General features: G+C 42.6%; 1 long non-coding RNA gene across 3 annotated transcripts in view; it reads left to right on the top strand.

The window, feature by feature from the left end:
* The window catches only part of LOC133249454 (uncharacterized), a 58,040-nt gene extending 35,127 nt beyond the window's left edge, over positions 1-22,913 (top strand). For 2 of the 3 annotated variants that reach the window (XR_009736966.1, XR_009736967.1), the window contains exon 2: positions 4,700-22,913. This is a non-coding gene — a long non-coding RNA (uncharacterized LOC133249454). Of the gene's footprint in view, positions 1-1,001; positions 3,016-4,699 lie in introns of those variants that run through there. The other variant, XR_009736965.1, reaches the window with a different exon arrangement.
* Positions 22,914-25,941: the final 3,028 nt, after the last annotated feature.

Here is a 25,941-nt window from a genome sequence, read left to right as displayed (position 1 = left end):
ATACCTGCCACAAAGGGAATTCAGAAGCATCAATCCAAAAGGGTTTCATGGAGGAGGTGTCTTGCAGATGACTAGACACACGGGAAGTGTGGAGGGAGTTGTGGCGATGGGATTCTGTGGAACTAGCTCAGGCAAGGGAAAAGAACAAGTGAACACTAATAATAATGAGTGCCTAGTACTTGAAAGTTTATTCTGTGCAGCCCCCTGCCAACTATTTTTCTTGGATTATCTCATTGAATTCTCACATATAAGTTTTAGGGTAGATTTTATCCCTGTTTTAATCAAGAGAAAATTGAGGCAGGCCAAGGTTATGCTACTTCCCCACAGATACATGCTAGTGAGTGGGAGAGTCGGGAGCTGAACCCCAGAACCCTGGCTCTTACCGTCTTCAGAAAGTTGCTGCTGTTTGGGGAATACTGAGTGACTCGATGGAGGTAGAGTCCAGTCTGTTTCTTGTAGGTGTGGTGGGAGATGATTTCATTGTTATCTGGAGAGTAATATGTTTCCTAATGACTTCCCTGGTGGCTCAGATGGTAAAACATCTGCCTACAATGCGGGAGACCTGGGTTCAATCCCTGGGTCAGGAAGATCTCCTGGAGAAGGAAATGGCAACCCACTCCAATATTCTTGCCTGGAGAATCCCACGGATGGAGGAGCCTGGCAGGCTATAGTCCATGGGGTCGCAAAGAGTCGGACATGACTGAGCAACTTCACTCACTCACTCACTCACTCAATGACACATCTGGTCAGAATTTGCAAATGTTTTTTCTTTGGGAGATTGGGTAAGAGGTGAGGGGTAGGAGGTGAGGAGTGGGAGGGTGTAGTGAAATTTCAGTTTTTAAAATTAATTCATTTTTATTCTTTTGCTTATGTTAGTATGGAAGCAAAAATTTCCTTAAAATGTCCTCCATTTTTCTTCTAGGTATGTGTGTTTGTGAAAGGTAACCTGGAGGTAGCCTGGATGGGGGTGGGATGGTAGGGTGGAGGGATGGAGGGGGTTGGGGAGGTTAGCATACTTGGAGGCAAGGGAAATGATTAGGAGACCCTTGCCATCTCAGATAAGAGACAGGGGTGATGAAGATGAAGATGACAGTTACTGTTTAACTGAGTACTTACCATGTGCCATTACATCCTCATTTAATCCTCACAGTGGTCTCATGAGATCATCATACCCTCAATGTACAAAAGAAGGGATTGAGGCTCCCAGAGGTTAAATAACTTGACTAATGTCAGATATGCAGATGACACCACCCTTATGGCAGAAAGTGAAGAGGAACTAAAAAGCCTCTTGATGAAAGTGAAAGAGGAGAGTGAAAAAGTTGGCTTAAACTCAACATTCAGAAAACTAAGATCATGGCATCTGGTCCCATCACTTCATGGCAAATAGATAGGGAAACAGTGGAAACAGCGAGAGACTTCATTTTTGGGGGCTCCAGAATCACTACAGATGGTGACTGCAGCCATGAAATTAAAAGACGCTTACTCCTTGGAAGGAAAGTTATGACCAACCTAGATAGCATATTCAAAAGCAGAGACATTACTTTGCCAACAAAGGTCCTTCTAGTCAAGGCTATGGTTTTTCCAGTGGTCATGTATGGATGTGAGAGTTGGACTGTGAAGAAAGCTGAGTGTCAAAGAATTGATGCTTTTGAACTGTGGTGTTGGAGAAGACTCTTGAGAGTCCCTTGGACTGCAAGGAGATCCAACCAGTCCATCCTAAAAGAGATCAGTCCTGGGTATTCGTTGGAAGGACTAATGCTGAAGCTGAAACTCCAATACTTTGGCCACCTCATGTGAAGAGTTGACTCATTGGAAAAGACCCTGATGCTGGGAGGGATTGGGGGCAGGAGGAGAAGGGGACGACAGATAATGAGATGGCTGGATGGCATCACCGACTTGATGGACATGAGTTTGGGTGAACTCCGGGAGTTGGTGATGGAAGGGAGGCCTGGCATGCTGCGATTCATGGGGTCACAAAGAGTTGGACACGACTGAGCGACTGAACTGAACTGAATTGAATGTCACACTGCAGGTTAAAGGCAGAGCTGGGATGTGGATAAGGGTCTGTCTGATTTCCGACTTATAGGGAATGAATGTGTGCAGAGGAAAAATTTGGGTGAGGATGGTGTCCTGGGAACCACTCCACGGAGGGAGATGAGCTTGAGCATGAATGACCCTTAGAAGCAGCAGTGGGGAATGAAGATCCTCCCCCTGGGCTCTGTCACTCCTCCACTGGGTGGTTGTGGACAAAGCCTTTACCTGGCATCTCTACCTCAGCATCTGTGAAAATGTAGGAAACAACCCACTTTCCTAGACGACTTGACAAGAGGTTATGTGATTATCAGTGAGGTGTGGTACATAAACATGTTTTAGGAACTCCAAAGTCCTTTATGATAGAATATGCATGACGGCAAGAAGGGAGCAGTGGAGGGTCTGAACCCAACAAGTGGGCTGAGGATGCTGAGGGGACAGAGCTGTGAGCTTGTACATAGAACAAGCAGAAGTTACTGAGATGTGCATGGGTTTGCATGGAAACCCTGAAAGAAATAACTCTTTAAGGAAGATTTAAAAGTAGGATGAGAGAGAGGACCAGGTAGAAACTCTAAAGAATGTTAGTGATGAGATTGGTGCCAGAAGAGGAGCCTGGTCTTTGTCTCCAGGGTGGGAATTCCTGCACCACCTTGACCCCAACAGGCTTTTGCCCTTTAGCACATTAGTCTCCATTTTGGAGGCTTATGTAAAAATGATGCATGTGGTTAGCATAGATGGACCAAGCAGCCCAAACTGGGAATGACAAGTACTGCTTTATCTTACTTCTGGTCCAGGGGTCTATGAATGTTGTGTTGAGAAGGGGGGTGAAGCCAAGAGATCAGGAGTCAGGGTGGACGAGTGAAATCTGCTGATGGTGTGTGCTTCATCCAGGCCTCTGACCCAGACCAGATGAAACAGGAGACTCACCATCCAGGACACTGAGGAGAGCCTGAGGAAAGGCCTCTCTGGAATTCTGGCGACAAGGTAATTACTTGTGAGATGTCAGCCTTGTGGCTTTGTTCCTCCGGGGCAGACCTGGTCCTTTGGGACAAGTCTGTGCTTTGTGAGGAGACTGAGAGAGGGGCGCTGGGAGTGGCCATATTCTTCTGGAAGGTGACTCCTGGGGTCTGGGCCAAGAAAGGGTTTTGAACAGGAAAGGGGATTCACAACAGGGCATACTTGAGAGGAATTGTTTAAAGCTTTAAACCCAGTCCAAGACAAGTAACATGAGCCAGACCTATGAGTTACTTTGGATCGCTCCATCCATCTATCTATCTATCTATCTTTCTATCTATCGTGTGTAACTTGAAAATGCCTCCCCTGGCAGTATTTGTGTTTCTGAACTCCCAGAGAGTTCCTCTTGTGGAGTGGGGGAAGGGATTCCTCTGGGGACAGACAAAAGTGGGGATGCACTGCTTTGAAGACTGCATTTCCTCCCTTTTTATGCCAGGGTGTAACCAGAGACCAGTGTCAACAAGGAATCTGGCTCGGGAACGCTTTTGTTTGCAGCCCTCCTTGGGGCGTGACTTGTTTTTTTCAGAGGTCAATGAATTGTAAATTGTGTAATTTCAGATTCTTCTGAACCAGAGAAGGGAGCATTTTTGAGGGGGGTGGGGGATGTCACTCAGGCATCTAGGAAACTCTTGCTGTCTGTCTGTAAGTCCAGACCTGGCCATGTGGAATCTTCCTGTTCACAGGAGAAAGAAAATATATGTGGATTAGACTGTTTATGTCTGAATTTGCTATAGCAAATGGATCTTGTGTCAAAACTCCAAAATAAGGTAATATCCTAAGTTCAGAGCAGTGAAAGCAATAAAACCAGTTATTTGGTATGCTTGATAACACTTTTCTGGTTAAAATTATTTGTTGTGGCCTATGAAGGTATATGGGCTTTCCTGGTGGCTCAGTGGTAAAGAATCCACCTGCCAATGCAGGAGACACAGGAGACATGGATTCGATCCCTGGGTGGGGAAGATCCCCTGGAGAAAGAAATGGCAACCCACTTCAGTGTTCTTGGCTGGGAAATCCCATGTACAGAGGGTGGGCTACAGTCCATGGGGTGGCAAAAGAGTCGGATACGACTTAGCAACCAAACAACAGCATGAAGGTATATACCCTGTGCTCTGGGGAAGGGTACCAAGCTGGGAGCTTCTAATGGTCTTAATCATTTTTTCAAAAACAATTTTATAACTTCCGTTTTTTCTTTGTAATTTTTAAATTAACGTATAATTGACATATAAGGGCTTCCCTTGTGGCTCAGCTGGTAAGGAATCTGCCCGCAGTGTGGGAGACCTGGGTTCAATCTCTGAGTGCGGAAGATCCCCTGGAGAAGGGAAAGGCTACCCACTCCAGTGTTCTGGCCTGGAGAACTCCATGGACTGTATAGTCCATGGGGTCGCAAAGAGTCGGACATGACTGAGCAACTTTCACTGACTTATAATATTAGTTTCAGGTGTGCAATGTAGTGATTTGACGTTTATATACATTATAAATTGACACCATGATGAGTTTAGTAACCATCAAGACTCAGCCACTATACAAAGTTTTTATGATATTACTGACTATATTCCCTGTGCTTATATATTACATCCCCATGACTTATTTATTTTACGATGAAGTTTGTACTTCTGGATTTTTCTCACCTATTTTGATGTAAATTCCCCTCTAGCAACTACCTGAATATTCATTGGAAGGACTGATGTTGAAGCTGAAACTACAATACTTTGGCCACCTGATGCAAAGAACTGACTCACTGGAAAAGACCCTGATGCTGGGAAAGATTAAAGACAGGAGGAGAAGGGGACGACAGAGGATGAGATGATTGGATGGCATCACTGACTCAATGGGTATGAGTTTGAGTAAACTCCGGGAGTTGATGATGGACAAGGAGGCCTGGCGTGCTGCAGTCCATGGGTCGCAAAGAGTCGGACATGACTGAAATGAACTAGCAACTACCAGTTTCTCTGTATCTATGAGTCTGTATCTATTTTGCTTTGCTTATCTTGTTTTTTGTTTTTTTAGATTCCATGTATAGTGAAATCATATAGTATTTGTCTTGCTCTGTCTGATTTATTTCACTTAGCGCAATACCCTCTAGGTCCATCTGGGTTGTTGCAAAGGGGAAGATTTCATTGTCTGTGATGAGTGAGTAATGTCCTATTGTGTATATAGGTCTTAAGCATTTTTAATCTATATTTCTCCTCCTATACACTAGGATTAAAATTACTCATGCACTCAACAAAAATCTATTCAATATTTAACTTATTCCAACCACTGTCCTAAGGGCTGAGGACGTAGAAATTAAACAAGCTATTGCTCTCCCCAAACTTACAATCTACTGGGTTGGGCCAGACAATAAAATTAATGTTGTATAATCTACCAAGTAGTGAGACCTGCTAGGAAGAGAAATAGAGAGGGCTCCAGGAGATGGAAAGGAGTAGTGTATCTGAGGAAGTGGAGTTGGAGCAGAAGTGAGGCAGTGAGCCCTGAGGCTGACTGAAGGAAGCATGTCAAAGAAAAAGGGGTGTCCAGAGAGGGTTCAGGGAAAGTGTTGGAAGTGAAGTCAAAGGGGATCCAGAATCATGGGTTGTGCAGATGTTGTGGGGCTTTGTGGGTCACTATAAGGACTTTGGATTTTATCCTGAAGGAAATGGGAAGCTTGTGGAAGGTTTTCAGTAGAAGTGGGGCAAGATCATTGTGGCTACTGATTTTAAAATAAATTGAATAGGGCAAAGATGGAAGCATGAAAACAGGATACGAGAATCTAAGCAAGGAGGATGGTGGCTTAGACTAAGGATTTAACAGATTCTAAATATTTTGAAGGAATAACTGGCAAGATTTTCTGATGAATGGAATGTGAGCCTGGAAAGAAAGGAGCAAAAAATGAGTCAAGGTTTTGGGTCTGAGGAGCTGGATGAGTAGAGCTGTTGTTTACTAAGATTGGGAAGCCTGGAGGAGGGACATATTTGGAAGTGGGGGAGCCAGAATTCGTCTTTGGAATTAAGTCTATCTATCAGATGTCTAGTAGAGAGGTCTAATAGACTGTTGGATGCATGAGGGAAGGAGGTAGGGTTAGAGGTATAAATTTGGGAATGCGAAGCATGTAAAAGAATTGAAGCTGTGGATGAGATAATGTCACGTAGGAAGAGAGAATATAGATGGAATGAAAAGTAACCTGAGGCTGAGCCTTGGGGATGCCAGCATTAGTAGCTGAGAACATCAGAAGAACCAGCCAAGGTGATAAGGAGGAACCAGTGAGATAGGAAGAAAGAGGAAAGTCCCAGGGACAAGGGGAGAAGCTATTTCAAGAAAAGTGAAAGTGTTAGTCACTCAGTCGTGTTAGACTCTTTGTGACCCCGTGAACTGTAAGCCTGCCAGGATCCTCTGTCCATGGAGTTCGCCAGGCAAGAATACTGGCGTGGGTTGCCATACTCTTCTCTTCTCCAGGGGATCTTCCAGACTCAGGGATCAAACCTGTGTCTCCTGCTTTGCAGGCAGATTCTTTATCTTCTGAGCTACCAGGGAAGCCCCAAGAAAGGGCATGTCCTAATGGCTCAGAGGCTGCTGACAGATCAAGTTCAAAGAGGACTTAAAGTTAGTCATTGTATTTGGAACATGGAAGTTGTTGGTAAAGTTCACAAAAACCGGTTTTAGTGAGATTGTGGGGGTGAAAACCTGATTTGGAGTAGTTTTGAAACAAAGTCAGAAGAGAATAAGTGGAAATTGTGAATATACAGATAATTTTTCAAGAAATTAAGTATAAAGAGAAGCAACCCCCGCACCCCCCCCCCCAAATTGAGGCAGTTGCCAGAGGGAGCAATGTATCTCTAATATGGCCCTATCACATGCCAGAAGCTGCTTTTCAAATAGGAAGTCATTTTCCCTTCCAGAAGAGCTATAAGAGTCTGTCCTGTGGCTCTCCTATTGGGGCTTGCCAGAGACTCTACCCTGGATCCCTATCTGTCACAGATACCTCTAGTATCATTGGATCTGCCAGATCACACGAGCCAAGGGCACCTCACGTGGCAGCCTGGATCTACTGCAGAGCCCTCTCTTGCTCCAGACCTCAAACGACTTCAGTCACCCAATACATAGCAATATTCCCTATTATAGGTTATGTTTCTCCAAAACCTTAAGGGGCTTAGCTAGCATTGTATTTCTTTCTTAGTAGTAGTAAGCCCAACATGTAATAATGTGTTCTTTATCTGTCAGGGGATGTCCTGACATGCCTTAGATCACTGAACTCCTAAAGACTTCACTCGTGTGGGAGACATTGCCGGACCCTTTCTCAAGGGGACCCAGATTAGGGGTCTGAGTACTGACTCAGATCTGGAAATTATGAGCACATCAACGTTCTTCTTGATAGCCCTTGATGTTTTTTTTCCCTTCTTGTTATACAAGTCACGCAATACCTTTATTGGCTGATCATCTGTCCCAGTCCCGGGAACACCACGGTCTATTAGCCTTCAGCAAAACCTCGTGGGTGGAGGCACCAGACAACAGCTCTGGTTGTCCCTCTGGCCTTGTTGCCTTTGTGTTTTATGTCCACCTGGACTCTGGTGGTGAAGCACTGGCTTCTTGGCCTTTGTTATTCTGGAATCCCATCATTCCCCCCGAGTCTAGGGAGCCCAGTTATATGGCAGGGTCACCTCTTCTCACCCTGGCCCACGATGGACAGTTATCTCCAAGCTTCTCAGGGATGTAGTTTCCCCTGACTGACATACTCCTTATTGCCCTAAAGCAGGGACTATCCCCTGAACCCTCCCAGGAAGCATGTGTCTCACATAAATTTGTTCTAACATTTCTGTCTCCCTGAACATTCTGATCCTGTCCTCAATTTTCTGCCATGGTAGTGCAGCCTCTCCCTGTAATTTACTGTAAAGCATCATGCCCAAGCTTCAAGGAGCCATTCAGAAATGCAATCATTCTAACTTTAAGGAGGCTCCCAAGTCAACAACCCCTCCCTCACCTTTGTATTCTGCTCTCCACCTTCCTTTCCTGTGTATCATCCTTGAACTTGTTCCCACATGTGTCCCCCTAGATCAGGCTGATACATTTTCATCAAATCCTGCAGCTCCTTCTGAGGACAGGATGTTTTCTTCTGGACCAAGCATTGCATTTCTTCATTTGGGCTACCTTGAAACCTAACCCCAGTTATTTGACCAGAAGTAAAGAATGGAGGTGGCGTAGATCATGAGGAAGGCAATATCTTTTCGGCATAGTCACTCTCAAGAATAGTCCCACCCAGATCTGCAGAAGAAAATAGAAGCAACATTCAGGTAAATATCAGGCAACTAATTGAATATTTTGGTTGAAATAAAAGAAGCCAGGGAATGTACCCTCAGGCTCCAGGCTTCTTTCTACAGGATTGGGAAGAAGCTGGTAGTGACAAATTGTGGATGAGGCAGGAGGAGACTTGGGAAGGAGGTTCAGATCTCTGGTTCTTGCAAATGAAACAACATCATTGATTCTTTCATTTGTCTATTAATTCATTCAGTATTTAATGGAAGCTTCTTATGTCAATCACTCTGCTAGGTATTTGGATTCAAAGATAAATACAACCCTGTCTTTATTTTTCATAAATTCACAGTGTAATGTGACTGAGTGTAAGTGGACAGAAAAGCGATTTACTATTTATTGCCTTACACATGATGGGAAAGAGGGATGTACAGGGTGCTATGGGAGTCCAGATGAAATAAAAAAACAAAACACTCTTGCCTGGTGTGTGTGCATATGAAGGAAGAGTTATATAAAGCCTTGTCTAGTTTCTTGTCCCCCCACACTTCCATTCCTCATTTCTAGAGCGACTTGACCATTGCTGGTCAGGGGTAATTTAAAGAATCCTGGTTTGGTAGCTCAGAGGACTATGAAACCAACCTTTCTTTCTATTTTCAGCATCTGTATGTAATTTCTTAATCTGTTTTTATGACCCATGTTCTCTTGTCTCCCAATTCCGTTGTCTTAGATATCTTTTGGCTACTGTTGAGAAATTAGTTGTCAGTTTAATCATTGGTCCTTTGATGGAAATCTGTCTTCTTCCTCTGGCTGCTTTTATCTTCTTTGTTCCTGGTCTTTAGCAGTTTTGCTTTAAAGTACCTAAGTTTTACTTTATTTTCAGTTTTGGATTTCCTGAATCTAACAGTTGATATATTCAATTAGTTTTGGAAAAGTTTCAGCTGTTATCTCTTCAAGTCTTATTTCTGTTCCATTATCTCTGTCTTCACCCTACAGGACTTCAATTAAACATACATAAAACTTTTCATGGGTCTTTTATATCAGTGCTATGGTCTGAGAAAAGTACAAAAATTGAGAGTAAGAATTTGGAAGGTTTTATAGCAACTGACAGAGTAATTTTATGTCTTACAAATCTAATAAAATTTTGGCCTATATTTGAATATGTCTATTACTTATTTCATTGTTCTACTCTGATTAAGTGAAGCCAATGCTTAAGAACAAAGAAAGGTATAGAGTAGCTATCAAAAGCAAGCACAAAAATCTCACAAAGAATAGCCATTTGGGGACAATAAGTATAGGAACAAGCAGCTTTACGTGTTTTCCTAGACCCTCAGAACATGTCAGAGTCCACACAATGAGGATCATGAATTATTCATAAAAGGTCATATATTGTTTTTATTTCCTTTATTCCCTTTGTTTTTAAAAGATAGGAACCACACTGAAACATATAATGCCCATTTTCTTGTCTTCTTTATCAATGTGTTGTACTTACGGAAGTTTCAGTAGTCTAGAAAGTTATTTTCTCTGGAGCAGTAGTTCTCAAACTACCATGTATCAGAACTACCTGGAGGGCTTACTAAATGCAGATTTCTGGACCCCCACCTTCAGAGTTTTTGATTCAGCAGGTTTGCATTTTTAATAAATTCCCAGAGAGATGCCAATGTTATTGGCCTGGGCACTACATTTTGAGGACCTTTGTTTGGGAGCATCCATGTCTCTGATGAATAAAGCATTGCAGTGCTAAAGAACCAGGAGTAGGAATATTTAGACAGAATATGGAGTAAAATAAAATTCAAATGCTTTGCTGTGATATTCAAGGCCCTGCATGATAGAGCCCTTGTCTGTCTCACCCACGTTATCTCACACCATGTTTGTTAATTTTTGCATTGGCCTCCATTCTGTTCCTTAAAGACAGCAGGCTCATTTCTGTCTCAAGGGTGTGCTTGCTGTCCCCTCTGCCTGGGGCTCTTCTCTCTCAGGTTATGGCTCTCTCTGTGTCATCACTGAAGGCTCTGAATGCCTCCTTTTCAGAGAGGTGTTCTCTCCTTAAAGAAGCCATTCTCTATCACACTTCTCCTAGTTTATTCTCTTCATGTCACTTATGATCTAAAATTCCCTTTTTATTTCCTTCTTGGAGAATTCCAACGTAGCAGGCATCTTGTCTCCTAGTTTCTTTTGCTAGCTCCATTCTGGAGGAGGGTCTGATATGTTTTAGGTTAAATATCTCATTAAATATCTGTTGGTTGGATACACCGATGTTTAGCATGGGTCTCTTATTTTTTACTCTGTTTCTGGGGGGAAATGAAGGGCGCTGGAAAAGGAGCTGAGTAACCCGAGGAATTTAAAATGTGGTCCCTCCTCCATCTGCCTATATGTTATAGCTGCCAGGATTCTGCCTAGCTTATAGTGTGAAGGAAAGGGGTCTGTATTTTTCCCTGCCCTTACACTGTCTACTCCTGGTTGCCTCATAAAAAGACAATATGATGATTTGGGTAGCGCTCTTCATTTTCAGGGATTCTAGAGAGTTGCTAAATGGGTCATTTTCTCATGCATCCAGCACACTCCTAACATGTATAAGTGATTCTTTGCAGGATGGCTAGCCTCTGCCAAGTTGTCCTCCGCTACAGGGAGGGAAGAAGAGCTGCTTCTCTACCTCTGTTAAGTGCCAGGTGGGTTCTGTCTGTGCCTGCTCCCCTCAGGTACCTCCAGCTATTTCAGATTCCAGGTTAGGAATGGACCTGATTGATCCTACTGGAGAAGGCCTGGGCCTCTAAGATGAATGAAAAAGTCAATTTGCTGACTCAGATATTTTAAAACTGTGTTTGTTTTCCTCCCAGTGGTTTCCTTATTAAAAACTGAGTGTCTGTGCCCTTGCTGGCTGTACACAGGGCCTGGACATTCTTCTACAGACAACTGCTGGTGGTCTGGGCTGACTCATCCCTTCCCTTCCCCAAGGCAATGCCCCTGGAGTCTGCTCTTGGAAGGCTGGTATTCTGGTAGTAGTCTCAGGCTGCTGCCCTGAGCCATAGGCAACAGAAACAGGGCTTTCCTTAGGGAACTCAGGAGTGAGCCTCATGGGCTAGATGCTGGCTTTTGTTGCTGTTTGCGTGAGGTTGGGGTGAGGGTTTATCCCAAACAGGAGGAACTGAGAGACCTTTTGGTTGGGGATGCTCTGGATCCCCATAGCACTAGGGTTGAAAATATTTTTACACAGGTACGTTTTTATTTAATCTATCACTTAGATAAGCCTATAGAACATTCTGACTATACTAACATCTTTCACTTCTGCGCTTTATCTGTGTTAAAGCTGGTTAGAGACAGTGGTACTTGATTGATGACTTTGGCATTGCTTGTACTTTTTGTTGTGCTGGGAATGAACTGAAGATGGATTTGATGAGAAGCAGAGGTCATGGGTGGGAGGTTTTGACAGCTGCCAGAGGAGCTGCCTTGAGTGTTTTGTTAGACCAGTTCACCTACTTCTAGAGCTTTCCATGTTTGGTGGGAGTTCACACATCAACTTGTTAAGCACCTACTCTAAACCAGGCACTCCTCCCAGTTAGGTGCTGGGGGCACCAACACTAATACAGAATCATCTCTTTGCCTTCAAGGACCTCAGCATCTTAAGGGCAGGGACCTGTGGTGGTGACTTCAAGATGGCTATACATGCTTTTTACTCCTTCTTTGGGATTTGAGCTTGTTCTATCACTTGCTTTGACTAGTAGAATGTGGTGTAAGCAATGTTGTGTAATTTTCGAGCTTGGGCCTTAAGGGAGCTACAGCTTTGGCTTTTGCCACTTAAAATTGTTCTTCTTAGCAAGCCAGCCACCATGTTAGAAGCTGATCTACCCTAAGCCCACAGTCCGGTGAAGAAGCCGAAGCTAGCCACACAGAGCAGCAACGTGAGAGGACCGCTGAGGACACGTGAGTGCACACGTCATGAGCCTTCTGTTCTGTCCAGGGGCTGAATGAATTCAGCTGAGTGAATGACCTCAGCTGATGCCATGTGGAGCAGAACCACCCAGCTAAGCTTTATCTAAAAGCTTGACCCATAGCATTTTGAACAAATAAAATGGCTATTCTTTGACCCCATTAAGTTTTGGAATACATTGTTATGCAGCTCTAGATAATTAACATATACACATATTTCCTTTCCTTTTTTTCCCCTCTTTTTGGTGGGAATTTAGTTCCCTGACCAGAGACTGAACTTGGGCCCTTGGCAGTGAAAGTGCAGAGTCCTGATCACTGGGCTGCCAGGGAATTCCCTACACGTATTTTCTTGAAGGAGGTATGCATGGGTTGTTATAGGAGCACAGAAGAAGATACCTGAGCAAGTGTGTGTGATGAGAGGATGGACATGGAATGCCTCCCAGAGGAGGCTTGCTTGAGTAGAATCTTCTCTAAGGACCCAGATGTGAGCCAGGCTTAGGGGAGGGTAAAGTCTGTCTAGATACAGGAGAATTGAGCAAAATAGCATGGAAGTAATTAACAGCATGGTAAAATATGTGGCAAGAATACACAGAAGAATTTTACAAAAAGATCCTAAAGATCCTGATAACCTCAACTATATGCTCACTCATCTGGAGCCAGACATCCTGAAGTGTGAAGTCAAGTAGGCCTTAGGAAGCATCTCTATGAACAAAGCTAATGTAGGTGATGAAATTGCATCTGAGCTATTTAAAATCCTAAAAGATGATGCTGTTAAAGTGTTGTACTCAATATGTCAGCAAATTTGGAAAACTCGCAGTGGTCACAGGACTGGAAAAGGTCAATTTTCATTCCAATCCCAACAAAGGAGGAGAGTGCCAAAGAATGTTCAGATTACCATACAGTTGCACTCATTTCACATGCTAGTAAAGTTATACTTAAAATCCTTCAAGCTAGGCTTCAGCAGTATATGAACCAAGACTTTCCAGATGTACAAGCTGGGATTAGAAAAGGCAGAGGAAACAGAGATCAAATCGCAACATTTGCTGGATCATAGAGAAAGCAAGAGAATTCCAGAAAACATCTACTTCTGCTTCATTGACTACACTAAAGCCTTTGACTGTGTGGATCACAACAAAATGGAAAATTCTTTAAGAGATGGGAATACCAGACTACCTATCTGTCTCCTGAGAAACCTGTATGCAGGTCAAGAAGCAACAGCTAGAACCTTATATGGAACAATTGACTGGTTCAAAATTGGGAAAGGAGTATGCCAAGGCTGTGTATTGTCACGCTGCTTATTTAACTTATATGTATAGTACATCATGTGAAATGCCAGGCTAGATGAATCACAAGCTGGAATCAAGATTGCTGGGAGAAATATCAACAACCTCAGATATGCAGATGATACCACTCTAATGGTAAGAAAAAGTGAAGAGGAACTAAAAATCCTCTTGATGAGAGTGAAAGAGGAAAATGAAAAAGCTGACTTAAAACTCAATATTAACAAAACTAAGATCATGGTATCTGGTCCCATCATTTCATGGCAAATAGAAGGGGAAGAAGTGTAAGCAGTGACAGATTTTATTTTCTTGGTCTCCAAAATCACTGTAGATGGTGACTACAGCACAAAATTAAAAGACACTTGCTCCTTGGATTGAAACCTATGAGAAACCTAGACAGCATATTAAAAAGTAGAGACATCATTTTGCAAACAAAGTTTGCATAGTCAAAACTATGGTTTTTCCAGTAATCATGTATGGATGTGAGAGTTGGACCATAAAGAAGGCTGAGTGCCAAAGAATTGATGCTTTTGAACTGTAGTGCTGGAGAAGAGTCTTGAGAGTCCCTTGGACAGCAAAGGAGATCAAACCAATTAATCCTAAAAGAAATCAACTCTGAATATTCATTGGAAAGACTGATGCTGAAGCTGAAACTATAATACTTTGACCACCTGATGGGCAGAGCTGACTTACTGGAAAAGATCTTGAAGCAGGGAAAGATTGAAGGGAACAGGAGAAGGGAGAGGCAGAGGATGAGATGGTTAGATAGCATCACCAACTCAATGAATGTGAATTTGAGCAAACTACAGAAGATAGTGGAGGACAGAGGGGCCTGGTATGCTGCAGTCCATGGGATTGCAAAGAGTTGAACGTGACTTAGCTACTGATCAACAACAACATATGTGAGGGTACTTCAAGGTCTGTAGACAGTGAGTAATGGACAAGGTTTCAGAGATGTTCTTCATCATTATCATTGTCATCATCATCATCATCGTAATTGATTACATTTCTTGAACCTTACTATGTGCCAGATACTGACCTATGGTTGTATATATATTAACTCATTTAATTCTCACAACTCTATATTATGATTCCTTTATTACATCAGAAGAAAATCAGACACAAAGAAATAACTTGTTCAAGTCCACATGGCTTGCAAGTGCAGAGTAGAGATTTAAGCCCAGACAAGACCTTGGAGAACTTTGTGTGCCTCCTGAAAGAGCTTGGGATTTGTTCTGCAGGTGATGGGATGTGACCCAAAGGAAAGGTTTTAAGTAAGAGAGTGACATGGCTGTGTTAAAAGGTTCTGTAGTCTTTGTAATTTCCCCAACTTTGGTTTTTTTCCTTTGCTTGCTATCTATTTCTCTACAGTTACTAGCAGCGAACTCTATAATAAGCAGAGCCTGTGAGCTTATCTATGAAGGCTACAAGGAAAGAGGGAGGTATGTGGGACACGCACTACTCCACAGCTGGTCATGGGGGTGGAGGGGAGGACAGAACGCCCAGGGAGAGAATGGGTGTGGTGGCCACCAAGAGAGAAAGTGGGCTGTATCCTTGACCCCATGGCGGGAGAACAGCAGCATATGGGAGCCAGCCTGTTCTAAAAAGATTTGTTTAGGCGGAGGCACAGATAGGCTCATGGCTGTGCAGACAATCTGCCTTTCTGTCTTTCCTCCTCCCCATGGCCTTTCAGGTGATTAGCATCAAAATATTAAAAACAGCTGTTGAGTTCCCAGTGGCGGTTAGCAAAGAAGAGTGTGTTTCACATCGGTTCAGAAGTGCTCATCTGGCCGCGGCCATTCCTTTATGAAGAAGCCCTCCTGGGTGAGCCACTGAATAGTTCCTCCTTTGCACACACCACACCCAGTTTCTCCCTGCGCCCTGCTCTGTCGACCATGGATGGTAGAACTGACTCAGTAGAGTCGTAATCTGTAGGCAGCCTCCTCATGTTCTCACTTCAACAGATTTTGTGCAAGGAAAGAAGAGACAGAGTGAAGAAGGAAGAAGTCTGGTTTAGGTTCTAGCAGAATCTAGGAGATCCAACCCATAGACTTGGGTCAGCTCACACTTGCTTTGGGTGATAGGGACAAATGTCTGAAAGTCCCTAGGTCTCAAGATCCTCATCTGTAGTAGGAGGGTGTTGGGTGAAGACTAATCTCACCACAAATAATAAAAATAACCATAGCCAGTGTTTACTGAGCAGATACCAAAAGTCTGACTCTGTGTTAAGCATTTCATGCGTCTTATTTGTTTAATCTGCACAATGACCCAAGCTCACTGAAGCTCACTGAAGCCTTTCCTGATCATCCTAAGACTCTCTGTATTAATTATTTATTGCCGTGTACCAAATGGCTTCAAATCCTAGTAGCTTAAAAACCACAGTAAAAATGATAGTCTTATAGTTTTTGTGGGTCAGACTTCCAGCACAAATTGGCTGACTTGTTACGGCTTGGAGTCTTTTATGAATTTGCTAGGGTTGCAAGCATCACTTTCAACATGGCAGGCAGACATCGGCTGTTGGCAAGGTCAGTACTAGCTGTTGGCAAGGTCAGCACTAGCTGTTGGCAAGGTCAGCACTAGCTGTTGGCAAGGTCAGCGCTAGTCTTTCATCACCACCTTGCCATAGGATTGTCCATGAAACCATTTGAATGTTCTCACAACATGGCAGCGGCCTTCCCCCAGAGTAAGTGACCCAAGAAAGAGATAGAAGCTGCAATGTCTTTTGTGACCTGTCCTTGGAAACCACACACTATAATTTCCATAACATTCTATTGGTTACCTCAGCCAGCTCCATGCAGTGTAGTGAGAGGTGTACAAGGACAGGAAAACCAGGAGGCGACCATTTGAATGCCCTTCTTTGAGGCTGGCTAGCACCTCCTCCCTAAACTTACCTTATGTTACTGTGTATTACCTTTAATAGCAATTCTCTGAAATTATCAAATTTGTTTCTTTGATGCTCATTTCCTTCCCACTGGAATATAACCTTGCTAAGAATAAGAATTTCATCTTTTTTTTTTTTTTTAATTCTTGTATCCTCTGTACCTAGAACAAGGTCAGGTGCATGGTTGATGCTCAATATTGAGCATAGGATAGGTACCATCATCATGCCAGTTTCAGATGCAGAGGCTCAGAGAAGTTAAATAATTTTTTCCTAAAGCCACAGAGATAGTAAGTGTTGGAGCTGGGATACCAGTTTATTCATAGGGACTGATAACAGTCTACATGGATAGCAGTCAATGAATAATTGAATAATTACAATTGAACTGGATAATTCCAATGCTGCAATTATGCAAGTGGAATTATCTGTAGAAGTGAAGAGCAGGACAGCATGCAGGAGGACTGGGAGAATTCCTGGGTAATTGGGAGATACTAGGAGGAAATATGGAAGTGTGTATATAAATGGATGTGTGCATATGGTTGAGATGGTTGTGAGAAATAAATAGAGATAGGTAGGTAGGTAGATGGGAGAAGGCAATGGCACCCCACTCCAGTACTTTTGCCTAGAAAATCCCATGGATGGAGGAGCCTGGTAGGCTGCAGTCCATGGGGTCGCTAGAGTCGGACACGACTGAGTGACTTCACTTTCACGCATTGGAGAAGGAAATGGCAACCCACTCCAGTGTTCTTGCCTGGAGAATCCCAGGGATGGGGGAGCCTGGTGGGCTGCCGTCTCTTGGGGTCATACAGAGTCGGACATGACTGAAGCGACTTAGCAGCAGCAGCAGCAGGTAGATAGATAGGTAGATAGATAGAGAGGATGTGTGGGCATGGTAGTGGGATCATTAAAGGGGAGATAATGTACTCAGAACAGTTGTTATGACATAGACCTAGAGATAATTCTTTGACCTTAGTCTTATTTGCTGCAAAATTCTTTGAAAAATTTGTTTCCCAGGAACATTCTTATTAAAATGACTAAGTAAATTTTCCTTTAAAAAATCCCCAAAGCAATTTAAGTCGTTATTTAACTAGAAAGCATATTGCCAAATTATACATGGATTGCTAACTTGATTATGTTTGTGGGAATTATCCATGTTCTGGATTACACGCCAGAAAATAAAAGCACCGACTGTTGGCCACCCACTCTCTTTTCTTCTTCCCAGCCTCTTGAGGGAGGGGTCCTGGTATTTGTCAAACATACAATGGGTCCTCTTAGAACAATGCCTCATCCACCCCCTCTCTTGGCCTGGGAGATGGAAATTTGGGGAGGAATGGAGGGAAATGGTTATAAAAGTCCCTCACTTACTTTCCCTCCTCCGAAGCATTCTGCATCATGAGTTTGGAGGCAAGGGGTCTTTGCTCTTAGGGCAAGATGAGAGTGAGACTCAGGGGAAATGCTATAGAAGGTTGATTCTGATCTAGCCTGGAAGCCAAGGTGGTGTTGGTTCCTGAGTTTCTTCAAGGTCCAACTCAGTTCACCACAGCAAGAAAGCAGACAGTGATTCTACACCAGAGGCCCACTCAGGAAAACAAAAAGAGTTTGAGTTTAGCTTGAAAGAATCCTCCGGAACCTGTGGGTAGCTGTGATTAGTGGAGCAAACCAGACCTGGCTGAAAGATTGAAATAAGTTTCCCCTCAAATGACTGAGTTTCTCTTATGAGCAGTATCTAGACAGAGACCCCATAGCCTTGTGTGAAGGCGAATAGCATTCCCTGAGCCTTCCACTGAGACTTGCCACTTGCTTTAGTCAAAGCAGATTTTGGAGGGCCCACCTTTCCCTTTACCATGATTCCTTTAGGAGTGGGTATTTGTTGTTCAGTTGCTAAGTCATGTCTGACTCTTTGCAACCCCATGGACTGCAGCACACCAGGCCCCTTTGTCCTCCACTATCTCCTGGTGTTTGTTCAACTCTTGTCCATTGAATTGGTGATGTCATTCAACCATCTCATCCTCTGTTGTCCCCTTCTCCTTCTGCCTTCAATCTTTCCCAGCATCAGGGTCTTTTCTAATGAGTCGGTTCTTGGCATCAGATGGCCAAAGTATTGGAGCTTCAGCTTCAGCATCAGTCTTTCCAATGAATATTCAGGGTTGATTTCCTTTATGATTGACTGCTTTGATCTCCTTGCTGTCCAAGGGACTCTCAAGACTCTTCTCCAACACTATAGTTCAAAAGCACCAATTCTTTGGCTCTCAACTTTTTTATGGTCCAACTCTCACATCCACACATGACTACTAGAAAAACCATAGCTTTGACTGTATGGACTTTGTTGGCAAAATGCCTCTGTTTTTTTTAACGTGCTGTCTGGATTTGTCACAGCTTTCCTCCTGAGGAGGAAGCGTCTTTGAATTCCATGGTTGCAGTCACCATCTTCAGTGATTTTGGAGCCCAAGAAAGTAAAATCTGGCACTGTTTCCACTGTTCCCCTTCTATTTGCAATGAATTGATGGGGCTGGATGCTGTGATCTTAGTTTTGTTAATGTTGAGTTTTAAGTCAGCTTTTTCACTCTCCTCTTTTACTTTCATCAACAGGCTCTTTAGTTCCTCTTTACTTTCTGCCATAAGGATGGTGTCATCTGCATATCTGAGGTTATTGATTTTTTCCCCTGCAGTCATGATTCTGGCTGTGCTTCATCCAGTCCAGCATTTTGCATGATGTACTCTGCATATAAGTTAAATAAGCAGGGTGACAATATACAGCTTTGACATACTCCATTCCAATTTGGAATCAGTTCATTGTTCCATGTCCGGTTCTAACTGTTGCTTCTGGACCTGCGTACAGATTTCTCAGGAGGCAGGTAAGGTGGTCTAGTATTCCCATCTCTTTAAGAATTTTCCACTGTTTGTTGTGATCCACAGAGTCAAAGGCTTTAGCATAGTCAATAAAGCAGAGGTAGATGTTTTTCTGGAATTCTTCTTCACTTTCTGCCATCAGAGTGTATTATCTGGTATCTGAGGTTGTTGGTATTTCCCCTGGCAGTCTTGATTCCAGCTTGTGATTCATCTAGCCTGGCATTTTGCATGATGTACTCTGAATGTAAGTTAAATAAGCAGAGTAACCACATACAGCCTTGATGTACTCCTTTCCCAATTTTGAACCAGTCAGTTATTCCATGTCTGGTTCTGTTACTTCTTGACTTGCATACAGGTTTCTCAGGAGACAGATAAAGTAATCTGGTATTCCCATCTCTTTAAGAATTTTCCACAGTTCTTTGTGGACCACACACAGCCAAAGGCTTTAGTGTAGTCAATGAAGCAGAAGTAGATGTCTTTCTGAAATTCCCTCGTTTTCTCCAACGAATGTTGGCAGTCTGATCTCTGGTTCCTCTGCATCTTTGAAACCCAGGTTGTATATCTGGAAGTTCTTGGTTCATGTTCTGCTGAAGCCTAATTTGAAGAATTTTGAACATAACCTTGCTAGCTTGTGAAATGAGAGAAACTGTACAATAGTTTGAACATTCTTTGGCATTGCCCTTCTTTGGGATTGGAATGAGAACTGACTTTTTCCAGTCATGTGGCCACTTGTGAGTTTTCCAAATTTGCTGATATATTGAGTGCAACACTTTAGCAGCAGCATCTTTTAGGATTTTAAATAGCTCAGCTGCAATTTTGTCACCTATACTAGCTTTGTTCATAGTAATGCTTCCTAAGGCCCACTTGACTTCACACTCCAGGATGTCTGGCTCTAGGTGAGGGACCACACCATCATGGTTATCTGTGTCATTAAGACCTTTCTTGTATAGTTCTTCTGTGTATTCTTGCCACCTCTTCTTAATCTCTTCGGCTTCTGTTTCTTACTATCTCTCTCCTTTATCGTACCCATTCTTGCATGAAATGTTCTCTTGATATCTCCAATTTTCTTGAAGGGATCTCTAGTCTTTCCCATTCTATTGTCTTCCTCTCTTACTTTGCATTGTTCACTTACAAAGGCCTTATCTCTCCTTGCTATTCTCTAGAACTCTGTATTCAATTGGGTGTATCTTTCCCTTTCTCCCTTGCCTTTCAGTTCTCTTCTTTACTCAACTTTTTGTATAACAACCGTGTTGCCTTGTTGCATTTCTTTTTCTTGGGGATAGTTTTGGTCATCGCTTCCTGTACAATGTTACAAACCTCTGTGCATAGTTCTTTAGGCACTCTGTCTACCAGATCTAATCCCTTGAATCTATTTGTTACCTCCACTATACTATCATAAGGGATTTGATTTAGGTCATACCTTAATGGCCTAGTGGTTTTCCCTACTTTCTTCAATTTAAACCTCAATTTTGCTATAAGGAGCTCCTGATCTGAGCCACAGTCAGCTCCAGGTCTTGGTTTTGCTGACTGTATAGAGCTTCTCCATCTTCAGCTGCAAAGAATATAATCAATCTGATTTTTGTATTGACTATCTGGTAATATCCATGTATACAGTCATCTCTTGTGTTGTTGGATAAGGGTGTTTGCTATGACTAACATGTTCTCTTGACAAAACTGTTAGTCTTTGCCCTGCTTCATTTTGTACTCCAAGGCCAAAATTTCCTGTTATTCCAGGTATCTCTTGACTTTGTAATTTTGCATTCCAATCTCCTATGATGAGAAGGACATCTGTTTGGGGGGTGGAGAAGGGTCTTGTAGGTCTTCATAGAGCCTGTCAACTTCAACTTCTTGAGGTTTAGTGGTTGGGGCATAGACTTGGATTACTGTGATTTTGAATGGTTTGCCTTGGAAATGAACCAAAGTCATTCTATTGTTTTGAGATTGCAGCCAAGTACTGCATTTTGGATAGTTTTTTTGATTATGAGGGCAACTCCATTTCTTCTGATTCTCTGCCCATAGTAGTAGATATTATGGTCATCTGAATTAAATCACCCATTCCTGTACATTTTAGTTCACTGATACTTAAGATGCTGATATTCATTCTTGCCATCTCCTGCTTAATCATGTTCAATTTACCTTGATTCATGGACCTGACAGTCCAAGTTCCTATGCAATATTGTTCTTTACATCATTGAACTTTACTTTCACCACCAGACACACCCACAACTGAGCATCATTTCTGCTTTGGCCCATTTGCTTCACTCTTTCTGGAGCTATTGCCCTCTGTTCTTCCCCAGCAGCATACTGCTCACCTTCTGATCTGGGGAGCTCATCTTCCAGTGTCATATCTTTTTGCCTTTTCGTACTGTTCATGGGGTTCTCGCATCAAGAATACCGTGTGGGTTGTCGTTCCTTCCTCCAGTGGATCATTTTTTTTGTCAGAACTCTTTACTATGACCTGTCCATCTTGGGTGGTCCTGTATGGCATAGCTCATAGCTTCACTGAGTTACACAAGCCCCTTTGCCACAAGAAGGCCCTATGAAGGGGATGAAGGGGCATAGCACGGTGGTTAGAGCAAAGGCCTTAGAGTTTGCTTTACTTTGTGCCCTGGACTCTGGCATTTACTATGTGGCCTTAAGCAAGTTCCTTAACTTCTCTGTGCCTCCATTTTCTCAAATGTAAAATGGGAATGATGATTGATTTTACCTCATAGAGTAGTTGTAAAAATGAAGTAGTTGTGAAGCTTTATATATAAAGCTCTTATAACAGTATGTTTCATTAAGTATTAATTTAACAAGCATATATGGACCAATATACACTGCTGTGTGCCAGGTGCAGGAGAATAGTGACAAAGACCTGGTTCTGGCTCCCAGTAAAATTGCTATTTCAGTATGTGTTGGGTGGTAGGGAGAATAATGACCCCTGCCCCCAAGATGTCTGTGTTTGAATCCCCAGAACTGGTGAATATATTAGGTTATATGGGCAAAAGGGAATTAAGACTACAGATGGAATTGAGCTTGCTAATAAACTGGCTTTAAAATAGAAGATTACTTTAGATTATCTATATGGGCCCAATGTAATAACGAAGATGGAAAGAGGCAGAGAGTATCAGAATGATGCCATGTGAGCAGGACTTGACCTGCTGTTGCTGACTTAGAAGATGGAAGGAGGACAAATGCCAGGGAATGCAGATGGACATTGTGAGATGACAAAGACAAGGAAATGAATTCTTCAAAAGGAACACAGCCCTGCTGATATCTTGATTTTAGCCCAATGAGGCCCATTTCAGACATTCAACCTCCTGAACTCTAAGATAATAAGTTTGCATTGTTCAAGCCACCAAGTTTGTGGTAATTTGTTACAACAGCAATAGGAAACGAATAGTAATGCAGACAAAAATAAATCAGCGAGTGAATATATATGTAATTTCAGGTAATGGTAAGTACTAGGAAGAAAATGAAGCAGATTGTGATTTGGGAGAATGGCATTGAAACATGCATAATATCATATATGAAACGAGTCGCCAGTCCAGGTTCGATGCACAATACTGGATGCTTGGGGCTGGTGCACTGGGATGACCCAGAGGGATGGTACGGGGAGGGAGGAGGGAGGAGGGTTCAGGATGGGAAACACGTGTATACCTGTGGCGGATTCATGTTGATATATGGCAAAACCAATACAATATTGTAAAGTTAAAAAAAAAAAAAGAAAATGAAGCAGATTAAAGGGATAGAAGATGATGGGGGTGGGAGCTCTTTTAGATGGTCAGGGAAGGCATCTTTGGGGAGATGACATTTGAGAAGAGGCTTGAATGAAATGAGAAGACAAGCCATGAGTCTATACTCTAGGCAAAAGAAATGGAGCCTATAAAGGCATCAAGGAGGGAAGGACCTTGAATCACTGAAGAAGAGTCAATGTGGCTAAGGTATAAGCGGCAAGTGGGAAAGCAGTAGGAGATGAGATCAGATGAGGCAGAAGTCAGATCTTACAAGCCCCCAGAGTTTTGATTTTATGGTAAGAAATTCAGATTTTATTCCCAGTGCAATAGGAAACCATCAGAGAGGAAACATTGGAAGGGTGATATGAAACGATTTAAATTTTACAAAGCTCATGCAGGCTGCTGTGCAGGAAATAAACTGGAAAGAGTTAAAAGAGTGGAAGTAACAGGCTAAATCAGGAGGATGCCATGAAAAACAATGGACTAGTCTCAGCTGGTGTGAGAAGGAGGTGGAATCTAGGCATATCTTGGTGATTAGAACTGGCTGTACTTTATGTTGGTTTGGATGTGGGGTTGGGGAAGGAAATAAATTAAGTACACTTAGCTCTGGGCTGGAGAAGCTGGATGAATAGACATGCCATTTATTCACATGAAGGAAACAGGAGAGAGGACAGGTTTGAAAGGTAAAAGTCCTGAATGTTCACCTGATAAATGCTTAAGGATTATTTTCAGTATCTGATGCTCCCAACTCACTGATCTCTTGTTATTTCTTATCTGTATCTATGCTCAGGCTTCCCTGGTGGCTCAATGGTAAAGAATTCACCTGCCAATGCAGGAGATACAGGATACACAGGTTCGATCCCTGGGTGGGGAGATCCCCCGGTGGAGGAAATGGCAACCCACTCCAATATTCTTGCCTGGAAAATCCCATGGACAGAGGAGCCTGGTGGGCTACATTCCATGGGATCACAAAAGAGTAGGACACAACTTAACAACTAAACAACAACGACAGCATCTATGCTTCTTATATTTCCTTCATCTGGAGCTTCCTCCTTCCACTCTGTTGTCTCAATTCATTCCCATCCTTCAAGGCCCATGTCCAATGTCATCTGTTGCCTACTTCTGCTATACAGGAGACCACTCTTGACTTCACAGAGGCTAGTGTTTGGGTCTCTTATCAGTTTGCTTTTGGACCTTCTCTGTAATGCCTTATCTTCCTTGCTGGGTAGTAATCTCCTTGAAAGCAGGGATGTGCATTTCTCTTCTTGGATTCTCTGCTGCTTAATGACTAGCACATAGGAGGGGCCCAGTAAATTATTGCTGAATGGAATTGGATGTTATGGAGAAGGCTGTGTTGTGTAAGGGAGTTGAACTAGGTGTTCTCTAAGGCTAGTTTCTGCTGTAAGAGTTCATGATTCATTTGAAACCATGGTTCAGAGGTTTCCAAGTTGCCTAGTTTTGCACTTGATTAAGGATTGTATGGAGAATGAAATCTTCCTTCAATGCCAGTCCAAGGAACACTTTCATTAAGGAAATTTGGGGTTTGTATTAATAGATACATTCAATGATGGTTTTCTGAGAGCAAATACAAATGGTTTCAGATTGTGTACAGTTTTATGCTATACAATATCCACACTTTCTTTCTGTTCCTTCCCCTCTCCAATTAATGGGGACAATCTTATAAAAGGTCAAAATTAGGAAATAAAAGTAGGATTCCAGTACTGCCTTCAATTATTCCATTTCCACAACTGTGCAAGAGTCTCACATGTACATGTATTTAATGATTTAATTTTGGCAGCACACGTATGTATCCATTTCTAATGCCAAGATTGCTTAATGCAAGTATATATTCAAAGATTGCTTAATGAAATGTGGTTAAGGGAAGTTATTCTTAGCAACAATTTATACGGGAAGTTGTTCTTAGCAACAGGTTACATTTATGCATGTATCAGTTAGCTTTTGCTAGATGACAAATAATCCCAAAACATCATAGCTTAAAATAATAGTCACTAATTTAATTCTTAATTCTGTAGTGTGCAGTTTGGCCTGGGATAGCCAAAAGTCTGGTCTGGGTTGGCTTGGCCAAGTCCACTGTGTATCTGTGATCAACTCATGGGTTGGTCGGGCCTGGATGATTTGATGGCTCAGTAGAGGTGGTTGGGAAAACTGAGTTACTCTCCAGTTTTTCTCCTCCTGCATAGGCTAGCCTGGGCTTCTTTATATGGTGGCAGCAGGATTCCATAAATGAGAAACCAACTGGGTAAAGCCTCTTCAGGATCAGGCTCTGAACTTTTCAACATTGTCCAAAGCAATCACAAGCCCATGTTCAAGGGGTAGAGAAATTATCTCCTGCTAGAAGGAGAAGCAAAGTTGTATTTTGCACAGGCCATAGATACAGCGAGTGGTGAAGAACTATGGCCATTTTTACAGTCTGTTACCATCAGTTAGGGGGCTTCTGGCCTAAGTAACAGAAAATTCAGTTCCAGTTGCATAAACAATAAGGATACATTATCTCACAAAATAAGAAGTTTGGAGGAAAAGTGATTACAGGCTTATTTCAGCTCCTTAGCAATGCTATCATGGATCTAGGCTTTTCTTTCAATCAACTTTCAACTCTGTTGTTCCCAACATGTTCATTTTTGTCCACATTTTAACAGTATGTCCATAACAGTTTCAGGCTTTATTTATAGATGACAAAATCCAGAGAAGAATGGAATGTGTCTCCTTATAGAAATGAGAAAATCTACCCAGAAAAGGAATCTTGCATCTCCTTTTAGAAATGAGAATCTACCCAGAAGCCCTTGTGGTCTTCCTGTTGGATCCCATCACATCATATCCCTGTGCCTGAGGATTGAATAGCCCTGCTTATCAATCTTATACTAGGAGCTTTTGGGCAGGAAAGATGGGGATTAGAGGTGGTGAGCTGGGGATACATTTCCCTCAATAATTACAGAAACTTAGGAATGTTGAATGGAGGACAAGTAGTTCTACCCAGAAAGTGGTTTTGGATTTATCATTCTGC

Source organism: Bos javanicus, chromosome 6, assembly GCF_032452875.1.
Source record: "Bos javanicus breed banteng chromosome 6, ARS-OSU_banteng_1.0, whole genome shotgun sequence".
Classification (NCBI taxonomy): Eukaryota; Metazoa; Chordata; class Mammalia; order Artiodactyla; family Bovidae; genus Bos; species Bos javanicus.
Note: the sequence above shows the minus strand (reverse complement) of the source record. Positions and strands in the feature narration are given on the sequence as shown.